This window comes from Delphinus delphis, chromosome 8, assembly GCF_949987515.2.
Source record: "Delphinus delphis chromosome 8, mDelDel1.2, whole genome shotgun sequence".
NCBI classification, from domain to species: Eukaryota; Metazoa; Chordata; class Mammalia; order Artiodactyla; family Delphinidae; genus Delphinus; species Delphinus delphis.
Genome location: NC_082690.1, coordinates 51,577,553 through 51,587,320, shown reverse-complemented (window position 1 = coordinate 51,587,320; position 9,768 = coordinate 51,577,553).

Genomic DNA, 9,768 nt, shown 5'->3' with positions numbered 1-9,768 from the left:
TCATGTGAAATAAAGGGTTCTTTATTCCTTTTTTCCCTATGTTTTATGCGTGAATACTCGTGTTGCTTACTATCTATCATCTTGAAATATATTAAAATGATTACAGTACTGTCTGCATGTAGTAACCCACATCACCGAGTTCTAGTTTAGAGACAAGGAGAGGAATGTTGGGTTGAGAAAAATCACACAAATTCCAATCAAGATTGCACTTCCCACAACTGATGCACACAGGAAAAGCCTCAAATGAAAAGTCATAGATAAATCACAAACTTTTAAGTAATTTTCAGGAACACCTAACTTAGTGGAAATTTTCTAAAGGCTGGAATATTCAAGGTTATTACCTGTTATATTGAAACTATTTTAATGTGCTCTTTATATTTCCTCACAATGACTTAGGAGTTGGCCCCTGATGAATAGAACAATTTTATTCTACCTCATTCTACTTTAAGAACAATAAATGGAATAAGATATATGAATTTAAGTCTCAAACAAGTGGAGCATTACATAACTTCTTGAAATTAAATCAGGAATCATTCATTTATGTTTGTATTCTTATTTCAAGCTATAGGTAACTTCCTTGGAAGGAAAACTTTCACAACGATGTCTTTCTGCTATTTGTGTTAAAAGAATGCACACAGAGACTTATTAGTTTATTTTGGCTGAGTGCCCCAATAAGTGAGTGAGTCGAAGAACAGCATGGATAAGACGGGGGCTGCCTAGGAGACTGGATTTAAGACCTAGAAAGCAAATTGACACCCTTGATCGCAGCCAGGATGTTCTCTAAATAGCGCCATTGCTAAATTGTGATTGAAAGATTTAGCCCAATTACCTGCCATTGGACTTCTCAAATCTGTTTTTCTTTTTGCTCAGAGTAAAATGCAATTAGAACAAATTCTGGTTTAACAAGATCTCCCCCACCTACTCCCAATTCTTCTAAACTGAAAATAATCACCTAGAATAATCATGTTATTTATTTGCACAGTACCTTCACACTTCTGTATGTATTTGGAGAATTCCATTTCACAAAGGCACACCCTCAGGCACAACCTTTCCAAAGAGTTGTTTCCATCCAACACATAAGCCTCCTATACTAATGCAAGTCCTGATCTGAAGTACAGAGAGAGCTAATCTGAAAAGAAATAAGGAAATAAGGCACGGGCTGTTGTAGACTTGACAACCGATTAGCTAAGTCAGTCTTAAAAAGTAGAAAATGAAACCTAATAACCCTATTTTGATATAAAACAAAGGCATACATTGATGTGTGTATGTATACATGTTTCCCTTATCCTCTTCATATATTTATTTTCAAAGATATAAGAATATTTTCTCAAGCATAAACATGTAGATATATTAACCTGTTTTTATATACAAGCTATTCAAAATGCAGTGTAAATACCCTGGGGAAACATGTCATTTTACTGCTTTCTTTATAAAGTATTTCCTTTATTGAAGTATCTTGATACTTTAATATGTATAACATATGTATAAAATATGTATTATTAAAGACATGAAAAACAACAAACCTTATTTTTAAATATATGCATACAAGAAGTAAAATTTGAGGTAAAAGAGATAGGTCATATCAGGTTATGAAGCATAAAGTGAAGAAATTTGTATTGTAACCAAGCAATTGATTTGAAAGCAGAAAATACCATTAAAGGAAGCTTTCACAAAACCAACACACTTTTGCAATATAACAGAATTAGCCATGCCCCGTCCATCAACTTGGAAGGCTCCGCTAAGAATATCAAAATTACTTTTCGTCACCACTAGGTGGCTCACTCTCTATATTTATGCCTGAGTAGAGATGTCTCCGTGGTCCCAGAGATTGGAGGCAATGAGATTCTCACCAGAGAGAACAGAAAGGAGAAAAAAGGATCCCTTCAAAGCAAAATTAAAGTCTTGACAAGGTAATTTCTGTGCTAGTCCCCATCAACTCTCATGAGAATTGTCTTTACAGAGACAGGGTAATTAGAAGAGTTGTCCTTAGACTAGAGACATTTAGAAAGCCAGATGGAAACTTAATAACTATTCTACATCCATGTCCAAACATCCTCATATACTTTTCAAATACACTCATAATATGAGAAAGATACCCAGTGTGAAAAAGGAGTGAGAGAGAGAAAGGAAAGTACCACTTTAAAATTAAAAAAACAATCACAGTATTTTTGATTGTATTTGGAATTTGAGCAGAAGAAAAGTTAAGAATTAGGGAAATAAAAATAAGCCAACAAAGATGCGAAATTTAAAATGGAGAGGAAATTCACTTTCCTAGGTTTGCAAGATGGCTCTTTGCAATCAATTTCTCTACCAAACTGCATTTTAGCAGAGAGAATATCATAGGACAGTAGCCACAGAAGCTTGTAACACCATCCAATGTATTGCTATAAAGAGCTTTACCATCTGGATCCTAATTCTCTTCAATATTGAAACTGTAGAGCATTTTCTTCTCTTCATTCTAATTAACAGCTATCACTCAGTGCAGCCCTGAAGGGTGCATACAATATGCCATTGTTAGAGCTAGTGTATAATCCAAGGCAATTTGGGGAAAATCAACTTGTGAGTATAACTACATGGCTTTCTCTCTATTCAGCACCTGTTTGCATTTCATGAAAGCTTATGTTTTGCTTGTATTTTTTTCCTTCTCTTCCTTTTACCTTGGTCAGCATAGGTCTGCAAAGTCATCATGCATGTTTGGAAATGCCTGTGAACGGCACTACCAACCTTACCCCACTGACTGCTGAGAACTGAAATGTATGGGATATGACAGTACTGAACATTAACCCACTTCTTTGAATTAATCTATACTGTTCATCTGGGCTTTACTTTTAAAAATTCCCCAAGACACTAATTCACCAAGCTATCCAGGAAAGACTGTCAGATATAGAGGAGGAAAAAAAAGTGTTTTAAAATTAAGAAGGCTGGTGACCAGGAGCCAACAGTGACGGAGGATCATCACCTCTGGCTTCAAATAAAAGTGAAATTGATTCCCTCTCAGCAAAGACAGCTCTGAATGGTGATCCATAATGTGCAAGCAACTGGCTAACCCTTTACCTGCTTCACAAATCTACATGAGAAAGAAGGTGGCCTGAGGGAAACCAAGAATGAAAAAAGTAGCTCAACAACTGAATTAAATTACCTTTCACCTCCTCAGAAGGCCTGGTTAAGATCACATCTTTGGATCTCTCACGTTGCTTGCTGAATTGGGCATCATTGGCAAAAGAAAAACAAAAAGAGAGTGTTCTCTCCCCCACTCCAAGATTCCATTCCAAGTACACACCACCCACCTGACATGAAAAAAGAAAAAAAGAATTATGTGCCCTTAGCCCCCTTGCTGCTTCTGATCTCCTGACTTTACTAGGAGTAATATCAATACCTTGGGTTGAGCCATCAGCTGCCACAAGCAACATGGAAAAAGTAATATGAGCAGGTTTATCCCAAGTTTGAATATGAATCCAAGTGTGAAGTAACAAAAAGTAAAATTGTGCTTTCTTGGTGTGTTTGTTGCTAGATAGCAGACATAGAATCTATTTTGCCAAATAACTTTAAGAGTAGCCAGTGTAAAAACCATAGATATGGGAGCCAAAAGCAATGACAGAAAATATATGTTAAATATTTGTCAAGGACTAAAAATCTCTATTGAGAACTTCAGAGGGATCAGCTGCATTACACATTAATGACAAGTGAAGGAGGCCACTCTTCTTTCTTTCCTCTACCTTCCAAAGAGGCAGCAGATAGCCTCACACACGTTATTTTGGGGTGTGTGTGTGTGTTTTGTCTGGTTGGTTTTTGTGTGTGTGTGATTTTCTTTTTTTCTCAAAGGGTCCTTATTGTTATCAGAGGAGACAGTATCTGGCTGTCCAAGCTTGAAAATTCCTGAGCCCATGGATTATCTTTACTTTCAAGCATAACTCCTATATCTGCCTAAAATCGTGCCATGCTCCCACATAAGAAGCGAGGTCATCCACATCAAGACAGACATGACATCAAGACATGCGGTAGCTTAGAGGCACTTCCCAGAAGGGTAATGAAAAAAAGACACTAACTTTTACAAGTGCAGCAGAATGCAAAGCTGGCCTGTAAAAACAGTCACAAAAACCCACATCCTCTGATTAATTTGCTGCTTATACACAAACTCCTTTAAAAGCTCACTTTTGAACTCAATGAAAACTCAGAGGTACTGTGAGCCTGACATATAGGATGCCTGTCTCCTAAAAAACATTTTCCTTATGATTATTTCAATTCAGATGCCCAAATGATAGCTATTATTCTCTCAAAACTTCCTGTGGGATGATATGCATGGAACAGTTACAATAAAGATTAAGGGATGGAGATGATAAAATGTTGAAAATTTTCTCTATTAAATTTTTTTATTTAGAATTTTGGCTAACAAAACAAGTCAAGAAATGTTAGGGGCAATAACATGCAGATTAACATCACTAAGGTAAGGATACTCAAATCAAGAAACCATACTTTTGTTTGGAGTTTTATGATGATAGATCCGTTAGCTAAGAATGCGATCCTAGAACCTAGCTCATTTTAGAAGAAATCCCCTCCAGCGAATTCTTTACCTTGTCAAATAATTAATTTACCCACCTTATCACAACAGACAGACTTATCTCAATGCAAAACTTCCCTACTTCAAAGCCACATTATACTGATATGTATAAGAGCTCAGAAAGATGAAAAGATATTTGCTTCCTGGCTTTCTCTCACAAATACAGCAATTTGCATGAATATCAAACTTCTGTGATTCAGCAACTTTCACTCCTGTCTACATCACTGAATGTTAAATGCTGAGGAAGAGTTTGAATCACTTGTCTTTTATTTTTGAAGACAGGTATGTTTTTCACCGCTGGAGAAGAAAATATTTAAAGGTCTTTAAATTACACACCCAGAGTTGCATAACAATTGTCAACCAACTCAAAAGCTGAGAAATGCACACGTGCTCAATGTAGAAGCCGAGTTCCATATTTGCAAAAGATTTGTGAAGGTGGGGAGAGAGTAGAGTTACCAACTGCATCTAAACTTTAATCAGAAAAATCATTCCTTAACTATCAAGACCTTATTGTGCTGCTTCCCATAGTGAAAAAGTCTTTGTTAAAGTAAATGCTGTGATTGAGAAGGTTTTCCCTTACCTAAAAACAAGAAATTGCAAGCGCCTACCTGAAAGCGGATGGTGAGGTCACAGGCACCACGTTAGGAGAAAGCGACTAGGAAGCGCTCTCAGCACGGAGGAGCATCTTCCTCGGGCTGCCTGGCTTTTGAAAGAGGATGCCCTCTTGCCAGGGGCTGGGGAAGCAGCGGGGAAGAAGTAGCTGTCTGCGTCTGCCACTAGCTGTGACAGCAGCGTGTCACTGGGTCCCTCAGAAACTGGGCTCCAGCGCTCCTCCAACAAATCAGCCAGTGGCCGCTGGTCGCTCAGCCTAGGATTCTGGGACTGCAGTTACTAACGCCGCCGCCTCACTTGAGGGGAAAGCGCTGCGCTCTGTGTGTGTGTGTTTGTGTGTGTGTGCGCGCGCGCGTGCGCGCGTATACGTGTGTGTGTGTGTGTGTGTGTGTGTGCACTAACTGCCAGCTTCAGCCTGAGCTGATGTGTTCTGCATACTTAAAATGCTCGTGCAGGAAGCAGGCTCCTCTATCGGGACCCCATCCTCCCCGCTGAAGAATCAGTCCACTGACCTTGCTGCTGGGGATGCTGGCTGAACAACTCACTCATCAATAGTATTAACAATCAATCTAATAAAGGAGATGGGATCAAGCCTGAGATAGAGACAAGTGCTTTCCTCATAAGCAATGAAATTAATAAACAACAACAAAAATAGATATCTCTACTCAACATTTTATATTTATAATTGATTTTTTTCCCTTTAAGCTCCCATGTCTTGAGCATAAAGTCTAACGGATGAGTCCCTAAGTTAAAAAACTTTTTTAAAAAAAAGCAAAAACAAAACAAACAAACAAAAAACTTTCCACGTTATTTTCCTAAGCAGGGTAGGCTCTTACCTAGAAGGCAATTCAGAACATTTATCCCGTAGAAATCTATCAGATGCAGACTTGGATTTATAACAATCAAATTATGATGGTTTAAACTAATGAAGTACTTTCAAAATCAGGGCTTCCATGTCACAAGTGTAAATGTTTGGGACTAGAGGCAGAATCCAACTCAGGTTTTTCTTAATCATTAATCCAATGCCAAGTATGAGGAAAGCCCTGTGCTGTGAGTGAATTATTGAAGTGCACATGAAAATGCTTTGAGCTATAAAGGGTTAACCATAAATTACGGATTTTTAAAAAATTGCCAAAAAATTGTGCAAGGCTCTATGAGACACAAAGAAGCCTTTTCAGGGTCTGTACCCTAAATGATATTAGCAAGTTGCACTGCTGAACTTGGAGCTATTCCCTTTTATTTCAGATTCTAGAACCAACACATCTGTAAAGCCAGAACAGAAGTTGTCCTTGAACATATATTGCTTACCATGTCCTATATCTGCCAAAAGGAATTAAAGGCTGGAATTATCTTCCTTCAAATCAGGGTTTGCCACTAGCAATATTCGATCAAACTCAAATCAAGAAATGTCACACAGTAGAAGAGAGCAGAATGAGAATCAAGGTACTAGGCGTCAGTCTGATCTGCATGAAGTCTCTTGATCCCTAAGCTTTGGTCTCTAACAATGATAATGGTACTAACCATCACTACCACCACCACCACAGCAAGCACACAATGAAAGCTAGTATTTATTGAGTGCTTACTACTTACCAGGCACTTTCTAAGCATCTTCTGCATTTATTAATATTTTTAACCTTCACAACAACGTCATGAGGTGGATAATAATATTATCCCCATTTTTCAGATTAGGACAGCAACATAGAGAACAGGAAAGTCAATGGCTAACAACTTTTTCAGGGCTCAGTTTTATTCATTTATGCAACTATGGAAAGTATTTAATCGAAAAAAACTTTTTAAAATTTGGGAATAACTTCAAACATGCAGGAAAGTCACAAGAAAAAGAATAATACAAAATACCTGTATGTCCTCTGCTTAGATTTATTTATCATTAACATTTAGTCTATCTGCTTTATAATTTGTTCTACAGACAGAAAGAGAGAGAGAGAGAGACAGAGAAAGAGAGACAGGAGCCATTTGAGGATAATATAGATATATCATGTCCCTTTAGTGGTTATTTCACTATACATTTTATGAGTAGTGATATTTCTCTATATAATCAAGTACTTTTATCAACCTCAGTAAATTTAACACTAATATAGGCTTAATCTAATATATTATTCATTTTCCAATTTGCCACTTGAACTAAGCATGTTCTTTATAGCATTTCTCCCTCTAGGAGAGTATCCAACCTAGAGTCAGCTGTTGCATTTGACTGTCATATCTTTTTGGTTTCCTTTAATCTGGAAATTCCATAGCTGTTCTTTGGCTTTTATGACATTTTTGAAGAATTCACTTCTCTCTTTTTTCTTAATAAACCAATTTCCAACTATGGAAAAATTTCCCATTTTGCATTTGCCTTATGTTTCCTAATGATTAGGTTCATGTTATATCTTATTGGATTGACCTTTTATGTAATGCCCTTTTTGTCTTTTATTACAGTCTTAATTTTAAAGTCTGCTTTCTGATATAGGTATAGCTACCCCAGCTTTCTTCTGGTTTCTTTTTGCATGCACTACCTTTTTCCATCCCTTCACTTTCAGTCTGTGTGTATCCTTATAACTGAAGTCTCCTATAGGCAGCATACAGATGGGTTTTGCTTTTTAATCCATTCAGCTACTTTATATTTTTTGATTGAATCATTAAGTTCATTTTCATTTAAAGTAATTATAGATAAGTATATACTTACTGCCATTTTGGTAACTGTTTTCTGGCTGTTTTGCAGTTATTCTCTCTTCCTTTCTCCTCTTGCTTTCTTTCCTTGTGGTTTGATGACTTTCTTTAGTGTTATAGTTAGATTCCAGTCTCATTATTTTTGTGTATTTACTATAGATTTTTGCTTTGTGGTTACCATCAGACTCACTTATATCATTTATTTATACATAAAAAGGTCTATTTTAAGTTGATAGCAAGTTAAGTTTGAACACATTCCAGAACTATATACACTTTTACTCCCCTTCTCCCACATTTTATACTTTGATGTCACATTTTATATCTTTTTTTATTTTGTGTATACCTTTACTAATTGCTGTAGTTATAGTTATTTTTAGTCACTTTTGTCTTTAACCTTCATATTAGCTTTGTAAGTGATTAATAGCTACCATATGACACAGTTATTGAACTCCCGGATATCCCAGAAAAACAAAGACTTATGTACACAGAAAGGCCTGTACATGAGTGTTTACAGAAGCTTCATTTTTTTTTTTTTTTTTTTTGTGTGTTATGTGGGCCTCTCACTGTCGTGGCCTCTCTCGTTGCGGAGCACAGGCTCCGGACATGCTGGCTCAGCGGCCATGGCTCACGGGCCTAGCCGCTCTGCGGCATATGGGATCCTCCCGGACCAGGGCACGAACCCGTGTCCCCTGCATCGGCAGGTGGACTCCCAACCACTGCGCCACCAGGGAAGCCCAGAAGCTTCATTTTTAATAATCAAAAGTTGAAACACCTCTGATGTACATTAACAGAAGAATAGTTAAATCGTGGCCTGTTAGTGTATTACTCAGCAATAGAAATGAATAAAATTGATAGATGAAATATTTTAATGGAATACCCATAGAATTATGATTTGTTTGAAGCTTATACTTGGGTATAGTGTGAGAAATGGATCTAATTGTATTTTTTTCCAAATGGCTATTCAGTTGTCCTAACAACGATTAAAATTATATTTTTACCCAGTGATCGAGATATCAGATTTGTCACGTACTATATTTCTAAATATGGTTGTATCTATTTCTGGACTTGCCATTTTATTCCATTAGTCTGACTGTCTAATCAAGTACCCATACTATATAACTTACTTACAAAGGCATTGTAATATGTTTTAATAACTTACATTTTCTTTTTACCCAAGAATTGTTCAGAAGAAGGATTTTAATTTCCAGGTGGGTTTATTTTTTTAAACATTTTTATAGCCATAATGATTTATAATTCACTTTTAATAAATTACATTTAAAGTATAAAATCTGAAAAAAATTGACATCACCAGTGGAAACCATCACCTCAATCAAGAAAATAAATGTATCACACACCCCTCCCTGCAAAGTTTCTGTGTCCCTTTGCATTTCCTGCATCCTGCTTTCCTCTGTCCACCATTCCTTCCATCACCAGGCAAACACTAATATGCTTTCTTTCACTATAGATGAGTTTGTATTTTCCAGAATTTTATCTAAATAAATTCATATATTATGTATTCATTTTTCTGACTTTTACTGACCTAAATGATTTTGAGACTTAAGCACATTATTGCATGTATCAACGGTTCATTTATTTTTATTGCTAAGTAGCTTTGTATTATATGAATATACCATAAATTATGTTTCTATTCACTTGTTGGTGAACATTTGGGTTGTTTTGGTTCTCTCTCATCCTTTCTATTTAACATAATATGGAGGGGACAGAAAACAGAAAAAGTAATAAAAGTATATAGATGAGAAAGGACGTGTTAAAACAATCCTTAATCTCAGACATGATTGTTTATGTAGAAAGTCGTAAAAATTAACAAAGAAATTCCTAAAATTAATAAGCAAATTTACAAAGTTCTGGAATAAAAGTTCACTTTTAAAAGATCAATTGTATTCTAGATACCAGAAACAACAAACAGT